Here is a 12,481-nt window from a genome sequence, read left to right on the forward strand (position 1 = left end):
ATACATTTTTTTATACATTTTTTATACATTACATTTACATTTTATATAGATATCATTTAAACTTTGAAATAAATTTAGCCCTAACACAATGTCTCATTCTGATCGCTGAATAAACCCTAGGAGTCAGAGACGCTGGTGTGAGAGAGAACCACTCTGTGATTTATGTCTTTAAGAGCTTCTTGAACTTGTAAGTTCAAGAGTTGTAACTCTAAACATGTAAGATGAATTTTATTTATTCATCTAAAATAATTGGTTTCAGTATATTTTTATAACCATTTTATTTATACACTTTTAAGGAACAGTATGTTTTTCAACTTTTGTTAGTGTGATATTAGGAAACCCCTTCCTCACTTTCACCGTGCTCTGGTATGCGAAGGAGAGGGGTCAGAGCTCACAGGAATGGGCATGTTCGCATAGACACACACACACAGACACGTGTGTTTTACTTTGTGACACACATACATTAGACGCGCTATGTTTTGAGACGGTGCTTTGAGAGACATTCAGGAATGACTATATGAATTCAGTTGTGTAAAACAATTTTGAACCCATTCATACATTGCATTTTTGAGGACATCCATGGTAGGACATACTTTAACTCTCTCTAACATGTAAGATGATTTTTATTTTTAGTAAGATATATTGTATAAGCATTTCATTATATACTTTTAAAGGATAGAATGTTTTTCAACCTTAGTTTAATTGTTTTAGATTATATCATTTATATTATATAAATGATAGAATATAAAGGATAGAATGTTTTATGTAATTTTTGTCTAAAACTAAAACAATTGGTTTTAGTAAGCCTTTTTAAATGCTTTTAAAGAACAGTATGTTTTTCAACTTTAGTTTAATTTGCAAGATTTCATTTAAACACTTTTAAAGGATAGAATCTTTTTTCAACTTTAATTATTTTAGTAAGATATTATTGTATATTATTTTTATAAACATTTATATACTTTTAAAAAGAACAGAATGTTTTACATATGAATGTGAAATAACTGAATGTGACATATATGAAATAACTGACCCCATTTATATATACTGTTCAGGAATGTGAAGGCAGGAGGGACCTGCGACTCCGTTTCATACATTGCATTTTTATGGACATCCGTGGTATACTTTACCTCTAACATGTAAGATGATTTTTATTTTTAGCAAGCTTTTTATTTTATATTCTTTTATTCATCTAAAACTAAAATAATTGGATCAATAAGATATTTATATTATACTTTTAAAGGCATGTTTTCAATTTGTTAGTCTGATATAGACTTCACCATGTTTCAGATGTCAGAGCTCACAGGAATAGGGGGGCGCGCATAGACACACACACACAGACACATGTGTTTTACTTTTTGACACACATACATTAGAAGCGTGCTCCTTATGTTTTGAGAGTGTGAGGTCATTCAGGAATGACTATGTGAATTCAGTTGTGTAAAACAATTTTGAATCCATTCATACATTGCATTTTTTGTGGACATCAATGGTATACTTCAACTTTCTAAAATAAGGTAAGATGATTTTATTCATCTAAAACTATTGGTTTTAGTAAAGCTTTTTATTTTATATTCTTTTAAAGAATGTTTTTCAACCTTAGTTAAATTGCTTTAGATTATATATTTTATATTATACAATTTTAAAAAACAACTTTAGCATGATAATTATTATATAATTTATATTATATAAATTATATAAAGGATGTTTTACATATGAATGTGAAATAACTAAATGTTTTTTCAACCTTAAATTGTTTTAGATTATAATTTATATTATATAAATTATATAAAGGATAGAATGTGTTTGTGTGACATACACTTCTCAGTTTCACTGCACACTTCAGTGCCTCTGACACATAACCACACACGCACACACATATAACTGGGACAAAGTTCAAACAACCGGCAAAAACATCTGTTCTGTTAATATAGGACAAAACTACCCGTCAAAATTATGATTTAGTCCTAGCTAGGTCATAGTTCAAAACTAACTGTCAAAAAACATGATCGATAGGCTAGCAGGGTCAATAGGTTAATCCCATGAACTCATACCAGGAAGTTCACCCATCAATCATAAAGGTCACCGGAAGTTCAACCTGTCACAAAGGTCAAAGGTCAAAGTCGTAAATCATTTTGACAAAAGCCCCCTCATAAGTACTACTTATATAGTTGGACCTGATGGTGGTTTAAACACATTTTGAAAACATGCAAAAACAGGCAGGTGGTCACTAATATCGGTCATTAAAATACCTCCATCAATTTTACCAATGTCATTTGTAAATATATTATCAATTAATGTTGCTGATACTGTTGTTATTCTTGTTGGCTTTGCTATCACTGGGAATAATGTACTATTATAAAAGGCATTAATAAATTCTGTGGTCTTCTTATGTCCACCTGGATTAAGCAGGTCAACATTAAAGTCACCACAGACAATATTTGTCTTATTTCCATTTGAATTGAACATGTTTCCTACAAACTCATTAAAAATATCCAATGATGAACCAGGTGTTCTATATATACAACAAACAATTATATTCTTTTGTTTTTCCATATGAATCTCAACAGTAACACATTCCAATATATTTTCAATAGTGGTTGACATACTAGCCATTATATTGCATTGCAGACTTGAGTCCACATAAAGAGCGACTCCACCTCCTCTCCTATCTTTTCTATTCATTACAAACATTTGATATCCCTCTAATTCTACATCTGCTAATTTGTCTTCGTCCAACCATGTTTCAGAGACAGCTACAACACTAAATTTTGGGAGAAAATTTAGTACACGCACTCACTGCTTTCCTGGTGCTCGTGTTCTCGATGTCGCTGCACAGGTTCCCGGGATTCTGAACGGTGACGAGCCCGTCGGAGCTGTCGTGCTGCACGCGGGAACGAACGACATCAGGCTACGGCAGTCGGAGGTTCTGAAGAAGGACTACAGGAGCCTGATCGAGACGGTACGCAGTACATCGCCTGAAACAACGATCATCGTGTCTGGACCGCTTCCCACCTACCGACTAGGACACGAAAGGTTCAGTAGATTATTTGCTCTAAATGAATGGTTAATGTCATGGTGTAATGAACAGAGACTGCTCTTTGTAAATAATTGGAATCTTTTCTGGGAGCGACCTAGGCTCTTCCGTGCTGATGGCCTTCACCCCAGCAGAATCGGAGCGGCTCTTCTGTCGGACAACATCTCCAAGACGCTACACACCATATGACTAGTAAGTCAAAGTCCAAATCATACTCTTTGCTGTCCAAACTTAATTGATATAAGTACCAATGTAGAACATTATATTGAAACTGTGTCTATTCCTCGTTTAGTGAGATCAAATAATAAATCTACTGCAGGATCTAAGAAAAATCTAATTGTGATTAAACCAGAAAATCTCAATATTAGTGAACAAAAACAATTTATAAAGCTAGGTCTTTTAAACATCAGATCGCTTACACCTAAGGCGGTTATTGTAAATGAAATGGTCACAGATAATAGTTTCGATGTACTTTGCCTTACTGAAACCTGGCTTAAACCAAATGATTATTTCGGTCTTAATGAGTCTACTCCTCCTGGATACTGTTACAAGCATGAGCCCCGTCTGATTGGTCGTGGCGGTGGTGTTGCTATAATCTATAAAGATATTCTTACTGTTACTCAGAAAACAGGTCACAGGTTTAATTCGTTTGAAGTACTTGTGCTAAATGTTACTCTCTTAGATGTAAGAAAGAAATCCATATTATCTCTAGCCTTGGCTACTGTATATAGACCGCCAGGGCCTTACGCTGATTTCCTAAAAGAGTTTGCAGACTTTCTCTCAGATCTTTTGGTCAATGTCGATAAAGCATTAATTGTTGGAGATTTTAACATACACGTAGATAATTCAAATGATGCTTTAGGGGCTGCGTTTACAGATTTATTAAACTCCTTTGGGGTCAAGCAAAACGTAACTGGTCCCACTCATCGTCTTAATCATACGCTAGATTTAATTATATCACATGGAGCCGATCCAACCGATATAGATATTATACCGCAAAGTGATGAAGTCACTGACCATTACATGGTCACTTGCATACTACGTACCGCTGAAATTTGTCATGTTGCGCCGCGTTATCGACCAGGCAGAACAATCCTTCCAACAACTATAGATCATTTCTCAAATAGCTTACCTGATCTGTCTCAGCTGCTCAGTGAACCCAAACAAACAGATGAACTAGAGGAAATGACTAGCACTATGAGCACCATTTTCTCTAGTACATTAGACATCGTTGCACCAATTAGATTAAAAAAGGTTAGAGAGAAAACTAAAGCACCATGGTACAACAGTGTTACGCATGTTCTAAAGAGAGAAACTCGTAATTTAGAGCGTAAATGGAAACAAACTAATCTAGAGGTCTTTAGAATCGCATGGAAAGACAGTATGTCACGTTATAAAAAGGCCCTAAAAGCAGCCAGGGCTGAGCATCTCCGCAAACTAATAGAAAACAACCAAAATAATCCTAGGTTTTTATTTAACACCGTCGCTAGACTAACAAATAAACAGACGTTACCGGAGCAAAATATTCCGTCACAGTGTAGTAGTAATGATTTTATGAATTTCTTCACTGAGAAAATAGAAAGCATCAGAAACACAATTGTAAATGTACAATCTTTAATGTTGTCTTATGATTCAGCCTCAATTATCACCCCGCAAGAACAATTACAGCGCTTTGCAACTATAGGACAGGAAGAGTTAAATAAACTTATCATTGCATCTAAACCAACAACGTGTTTATTAGATCCAATACCAACTAAACTACTGAAACAAGTGTTACCTGTAGTGGAAGAGCCTCTTCTCAATATTATTAACTCGTCTTTATCCTTAGGTCATGTTCCAAGAATATTCAAGTTGGCAGTTATAAAACCTCTTATTAAGAAACCACAATTAGATCATAATAACCTAGCAAATTACAGACCCATTTCAAATCTTCCATTTATGTCTAAAATACTAGAAAAAGTTGTGTCTGCTCAACTGTGCTCTTTCTTGCAAGAAAATGATATCTATGAAAAGTTTCAGTCTGGATTCAGACCGCATCATAGCACAGAAACTGCGCTCGTTAAAATCACAAATGATTTACTTTTAGCTTCTGACCAAGGCTGTATCTCAATACTAGTTTTACTTGATCTTAGTGCTGCGTTCGATACTATAGATCACACAATACTCTTAGACCGACTACAAAACTACACTGGTGTTCAGGGACAGGCATTAAGCTGGTTCAGATCATACTTATCAGACCGCTACCATTTTGTCTGCGTAAATGGGGAAAAATCGAAGATAACGTCAGTAAACTACGGTGTACCGCAAGGATCTGTGTTAGGCCCTCTACTATTCTCAATATATATGCTGCCACTTGGTAATATTATAAGAAAACATGGAATTAATTTCCACTGTTATGCTGATGACACTCAATTATATATTTCATCACGACCAGATGAAAACGCTAAATTATCTAAATTAACAGAGTGTGTTAAAGATATAAAATACTGGATGACATGTAATTTTCTGCTATTAAATTCAGATAAAACGGAGGTATTACTTATTAGTCCAAAAAACTGCCCACAAAACCTCTTACAATACAACTTTAATTTAGAAGGGTGTCCTGTTACTTTATCCTCTACAGTAAAAGACCTGGGTGTTATATTAGACCGCAACTTGTCTTTTGAAAATCATATTTCATATGTTACAAGAACAGCCTTTTTCCACCTTAGAAACATTGCTAAGCTACGTAACATGCTATCAGTTTCTGATGCAGAAAAGTTAGTTCATGCATTCATGACCTCGAGACTAGATTACTGTAATGCCTTATTAGCTGGTTGTCCTGCATCCTCAATAAACAAGCTACAGTTAGTCCAAAATGCCGCCGCTAGAGTTCTTACTAGATCAAGAAAATACGATCATATAACACCAATTCTGTCGTCTCTACATTGGTTACCTATAAAGTTCCGTATCAATTACAAAGTATTGCTACTGACCTATAAAGCCCTAAATGGTTTAGCTCCCGTGTATTTAACGGAACTTCTATCGCCCTACAATCCATCGCGCTCTTTAAGATCACTAAATTCGAGGCTTCTGGTCATTCCTAGGATATCTAAGTCCACTAAAGGAGGGAGAGCGTTTTCACATTTAGCTCCTAAACTGTGGAATGGCCTTCCTGATATTGTTCGAGGCTCAGACTCGCTGTCCCAGTTTAAAACTAGATTAAAGACGCATCTCTTCAGCCAGGCATTCACATAATACTTACATTTTTATACTACAGTTGAATCAGATTGAATGCATTAATATTGCGAACAGCAGCTACGCTAATTATTTCCCATATGCTTTTCTGTTGTTATCTCGGGACGCTAGTCCCGAGGTAAATACAGATCGTCAGCTCCAGTTTGTATCCAGCCTCTCATGGAAACTACAGATTCTCCAACACCCGTGCAGAGACGACTCGGCGCCTGTGAAGAGACGACTCGACGCTGGCGATGTTTATGCCCTAAATCAATACATGATTAACTAACTGTATTTCTCTATGTACATTTCTGAAATGCACTTTCTGTAAAGCTGCTTTGAAACAATATGTATTGTGAAAAGCGCTATACAAATAAATTTGAATTGAATTGAATTAAATTTTGGGAGCAGGTTCAAAAAGTCTTTGATTTTTGAAAAGTTACTCCACAAACTTCTACTATTTAAATGTATTACAGAAAAGGTATGTTTCATATTCTCTCCTCTCTTAAACTGTTCTTCCGTATAATAGTGACAATTTGGCTGACTACACAAATATTTGTCCGGATCAATATCTCTTTCAATATCATACTTGCTATAATTTGTATCATCTATCTCGACACCTAAATGTAATATATTGTCATCATCAATATTACATACTGCCATTTTTAAAAAATAGACTAATGTAACAAAAGCAAACGTAAACTAAACTAAATACTCTACAAGTCCGTACGATAGTCCTCATGTCCATTAACAACAAAAGAAGTATATCTTCATAAAGTTCATCACCCATTTTTGCAAAGAAAATTGTAATCTTCTTATCCTGAAAAGTGGTCTGATCGACGGTATTGAATAGGTATCTCATGCAGTTTGCAATTAGAGTTACTTGAACTGTTCCAAATCTTTTGTTTCCCTTACCGTGATCACCTTTGATTCTTCTGGCATCCCATTTGTACGGACAAGAACACGACCATTTCTGGTCCATGTCGCCTGTATCTTCTTTTGTTTCCACAAACTCCTCGCTTGCCTCGCAATATCTGCATTCTTTCTGGTAAGGTGTTCATTAATATACACGCCGCTTCCCCTTAGCTTGCGTGCTTGTCACAGTAGGTCATCCTTGCGCTTTCTGTTCGCAAAGCGAACTATTATCGCCGGGTTGGCAGGGTTTTGCTTACTGGGAAGCAGGTGACAAGCCGATATATCCTTCGTGTCAATGGTGATGTCCTTTGTTGCAAGAAAAGTTTCCACTTGTTGCTCCAATGTTTGTAGCTCCTCTGCCGGTGCGTTTTCCCCCTCCATAGCGCGCCCGGTGCCAGCTGCAGCTACTCGGGCGTAACTTCGGTGCTTTGTTTCCAATCCATTAATGATTACTTCGTCTACTCGCATATACTGTTCTAGGTCATCAATTCTTCTCTCTAGCCCATTTATGACCTCGTCCTTCTCCGAAAGAAGTACTTTTAGATTCTTCACTTCATCCAACAGCGTCACTATCTTAGCTTGCTGCTGCGTCAAGGTGAAGATGTCTTTAGACATAGAGTTTAGCGATCTCTTGATTTCTTCCAACTCATGGTTTACTTCCACTTGTGGATCTATTCTCTTGGGCGGCATGTTTGATCCAGTTGAACATCAATAAATGACGATTTTAGATCAGTTTGCTTCTCCAGGTTCATCAGCGTGCTTCAGCGTGCGAGTAACAAGTGCTTCAGTGTGCACTTCTCCGGAAGACCGCGGGCGCACGCGCACTCGTAGCTCAATGATGTCCACAAAGTGATATCATTCCACAAAGTGATGATGTCACTGACCATTACATGGTAACTTGCATATTACGTACTCCTGTAATATATCATGCTGCGCCGCGTTATCGATCAGGCAGAACAATCCTTCCATCCACCATAGATAATTTTTCGAATTGCTTATCTGATCTGTCTCAGCTGCTCAGTGAACCCAAACAAACAGATGAACTAGAGGAATTAACTAGCACTATGAGCACCATTCTCTCTGGAAAATTGGATATTGTTGCACCCATTAGATTAAAAAAGGTCAGAGAGAAAAGTAAAGCACCATGGTACAATACTACTACGCATGTTCTAAAGAGAGAAACCCGTAATTTAGAGCGTAAATGGAAACAAACTAATTTAGAGGTCTTTAGAATCGCATGGAAAGACAGTATGTCACGTTATAAAAAGGCCCTAAAAGCGGCCAGGGCTGAGCACCTCCGCAAACTAATAGAAAACAACCAAAACAATCCTAGGTTTGTATTTAACACCGTGGCTAGACTAACAAATAAACAGATGTCACCTGAACAAAATATTCCGTTACAGTTTAGTAGTAATGATTTCATGAAGTTCTTCACTGAGAAAATAGAAAACATCAGAACCACAATTGCAAGCGTTCAATCCTCAATTGCGCCTTATAATTCAGCCTCAATTATCACCCCGCAAGAACAATTACAGTGCTTTACAACTATAGAACAAAAAGAGTTAAATAAACTTATCACTTCATCTAAAACAACAACATGTTTATTAGATCCTATACACACTAAACTACTGAAAGAAGTGTTACCTATAGTGGAAGAGCCTCTCCTCAATATTATTAACTTATCTTTATCTTTAGGTCATGTTCCAAGAACATTTAAACTGGCAGTTATAAAACCTCTCATTAAGAAACCACAATTAGACCCACATAATCTAGCAAATTATAGACCCATTTCAAATCTTCCTTTTATGTCTAAAATACTAGAAAAAGTTGTGTCCGCCCAACTGGGCTCTTTCTTGCAAGAAAATGACATCTATGAAAAGTTTCAGTCTGGATTCAGACCGCATCATAGCACTGAAACTGCGCTCACTGCTAAAATCACAAATGATTTACTTTTAGCTTCTGACCAAGGCTGTATCTCAATACTAGTTTTACTTGATCTTAGTGCTGCGTTCGATACTATAGATCACACAATACTCTTAGATCGACTACAAAATTATACTGGTGTTCAAGGACAAGCATTAAGCTGGTTCAGATCATACTTATCTGACCGCTACCATTTTGTCTATTTAAATGGAGAAAAATCGATCATAACTCCAGTAAATTATGGAGTGCCGCAGGGATCTGTGTTAGGCCCTCTGTTATTCTCAATATATATGCTGCCACTTGGAAATATTATAAGAAAACATGGAATTAGTTTCCACTGTTATGCTGATGACACTCAAGTCTATATTTCATCACGGCCAGATGAAAACGCTAAATTATCCAAATTGACAGAGTGTGTTAAAGATATAAAAGATTGGATGACGCGCAATTTTCTTTTATTAAATCCAGACAAGACAGAGGTATTAATCATCGGTTCAAAAAACCGCCCACAAAATCTCTCACACTACAACTTTAACATAATAGGATGTCCTGTTACTTTATCCTCTACAGTAAAAGACCTGGGTGTTATACTAGATTGCAACCTGTCTTTTGAAAATCATATTTCATATGTTACAAGAACAGCCTTTTTCCACCTTAGAAACATTGCTAAGCTACGTAACATGCTATCAGTTTCTGATGCAAAAAAGTTAGTTCATGCATTCATGACCTCGAGACTAGATTACCGTAATGCTTTATTAGCCGGTTGTCCTGCATCCTTAATAAACAAGCTACAGTTAGTCCAAAATGCCGCCGCTAGAGTTCTTACTAGATTAAGAAAATATGATCATATAACACCAATTTTATCATCACTACATTGGTTACCTATAAAGTTCCGTATTAATTACAAGGTATTGCTACTGACTTATAAAGCCCTAAACGGCTTAGCTCCAGTCTATCTAACGGATCTTCTATTGCCCTATAATCCATCGCGCTCTTTAAGATCACTAAATTCGAGGCTTTTGGTCATACCTAGAATATCTTGGTCCACCAAAGGAGGGAGAGCATTTTCACATTTAGCTCCAAAACTCTGGAATAGTCTTCCTGATACTGTTCGTTGCTCAGACTCGCTCTCCCAGTTTAAAACTAGATTAAAGACGCATCTCTTCAGCAAGGCATTCATATAATACTTTTAATCTTACAGTTAAATCCGACCTCTAGTTCATAAACGCCAGAGGAGAACTGGCCCCCAACTGAGCCTGGGTTCTCCCAAGGTTTTTTTTTCTCCATTAGGTCACCCGATGGAGTTTTTCGGTTCCTTGCCACTGTTGCCTTTGGCTTGCTCAGTTGGGAATATTTGGGATATTTAATTTAATTAATCAATCAACAATACTATTGATCAGCATAACCAAACGTGGACGTTTTCCACTAGAAACAAACATTTATGTATTATTTTAATTTAATACTGTGAAGCTGCTTTGATACAATCTGTATTGTGAAAAGCGCTATATAAATAAACTTGACTTGACTTGACAACACGCACAACCTTGAGGCGGATGGGTTACAACAGCAGAAGACCCCACCGGGTATCACTCATCTCCACTACAAATAGGAAAAAGAGGCTACAATTTGCACGAGCTCACCAAAATTGGACAGTTGAAGACTGGAAAAATGTTGCCTGGTCTGATGAGTCTCGATTTCTGTTGAGACATTCAGATGGTAGAGTCAGAATTTGGCGTAAACAGAATGAGAAAATGGATCCATCATGCCTTGTTACCACTGTGCAGGCTGGTGGTGGTGGTGTAATGCTGTGGTGGATGTTTTCTTGGCACACTTTAGGCCCCTTAGTGCCAATTGGGCATCGTTTAAATGCCACGGCCTACCTGAGCATTGTTTCTGACCATGTCCATCCCTTTATGACCACCATGTACCCATCCTCTGATGGCTACTTCCAGCAGGATAATGCACCATGTCACAAAGCTCGAATCATTTCAAATTGGTTTCTTGAACATGACAATGAGTTCACTGTACTAAAATGGCCCCCACAGTCACCAGATCTCAACCCAATAGAGCATCTTTGGGATGTGGTGGAACGGGAGCTTCGTGCCCTGGATGTGCATCCCACAAATCTCCATCAACTGCAGGATGCTATCCTATCAATATGGGCCAACATTTCTAAAGAATGCTTTCAGCGCCTTGCTGAATCAATGCCACGTAGAATTAAGGCAGTTCTGAAGGCGAAAGGGGGTCAAACACAGTATTAATATTTCATTGTAAAATTAAAAAAATTAGTCTTTGCACAATTACAGTTTTGCACTTCACACTAAAACATGCAGCGCATATATTAATTAAATTAAATCACAGTCATATAGCAATTTCGGATTTATTTCAAGAACAGTTACTGTATTTATCAAACATTTAAAAGTGCGCATTTGTAAAGACACCAAAAGTTAAAACAGTGTTTGAAACAGCCCAGTTTTGGTGTCTACAGAATCCAGTGAAACTAGAAGTGAACTCTGAACTTCTTGACTTGTGCGGGCGCTTCGGGACGAGCTGGAGAAACCAGTTTGCTGTTGAAGTCTCCTCTCCACTCGGTTATTCCCAGAAGAAGCCCCATCTGATGCAGTTTGATCAGGTGACGCGAGTTTGACCGAGCAACGTCCAGCAGGAGAGCTTTAGATTTGGCCTGACCGAGCACTTTAGAGAGCGGCTCCAAGAACACCTGCACAAAACAATCAAAACACCAAATCATAAAAACATACTGCAAAAAAATGTTTTTCTTAGTATTTTTGTCTTGTTTCCAGTCCAAATATCTAGAAATTCTTAAAAATCAAGATGCATTTACTAGATGAGTAAAATGACAAGATATTATGTCTTGTTTTCCAGGGGAATGTTGATGTTTAAAAAAGCAAAATTATCTGCAAATGGGGTAAGAAAAATGATCTTAATTCAAACAGAAACACTATTATTATTTTTGACCCCATTGGCAGATAATTTTGCTTGTTTTAAGCATCAACACACTTAATTGATCACTTAAATAAACAAGACTTAATACCTTATATCATTTTACTACTTTATACTTTATTTTATATAGCGCCTTTAAAGCAGCTTCTCAAGGCACTTTACACAATAAAATACAAAGAGAAAAGGAAAAAAAAGAATAATACACAGATAGAAATGAAAAGCATACAAAAAACAAAAGAACACTGGAATACAAAATAATAAAAAGCTAACCTTAAAAAGTGAGTTAGATTCATGGAAACACTTTATTATAAGATTGCATTAGTAACTGCACTGTGAACTAACACAAACATGAACATTGACAAAAGCTTAATAAAAGCTGTGAAGATATATTGCTCATTGTTAATGTTAGTTCATGCATTAACTAATGTTAAC

General features: G+C 36.7%; 1 protein-coding gene and 1 long non-coding RNA gene across 4 annotated transcripts in view; one reads left to right on the plus strand and one right to left on the minus strand.

The window, feature by feature from the left end:
* LOC307152670 (uncharacterized protein) overlaps positions 1–12,481 on the minus strand; it is a gene marked incomplete at its 3' end in the record, with an annotated part of 191,251 nt that overhangs the window by 154,869 nt on the left and 23,901 nt on the right. The gene's annotated exons all lie outside the window — the stretch shown is intronic.
* LOC307152051 lies at positions 426–6,670 on the plus strand. 3 transcript variants are annotated; one of them, XR_013819961.1, is made up of 3 exons: positions 426–582; positions 1,053–1,136; positions 2,837–4,295. It is a non-coding gene; the product is annotated as an uncharacterized lncRNA (long non-coding RNA). The 3 variants fall into 3 exon arrangements; XR_013819962.1 differs by having other exon boundaries at positions 426–611; positions 2,748–4,278; XR_013819963.1 differs by lacking the exons at positions 426–582; positions 1,053–1,136 and adding an exon at positions 1,318–1,514 and having other exon boundaries at positions 2,837–6,670.

This window comes from Squalius cephalus, assembly GCF_949319135.1.
Source record: "Squalius cephalus genome assembly, chromosome: 24".
In the NCBI taxonomy this organism is placed as follows: domain Eukaryota; kingdom Metazoa; phylum Chordata; class Actinopteri; order Cypriniformes; family Leuciscidae; genus Squalius; species Squalius cephalus.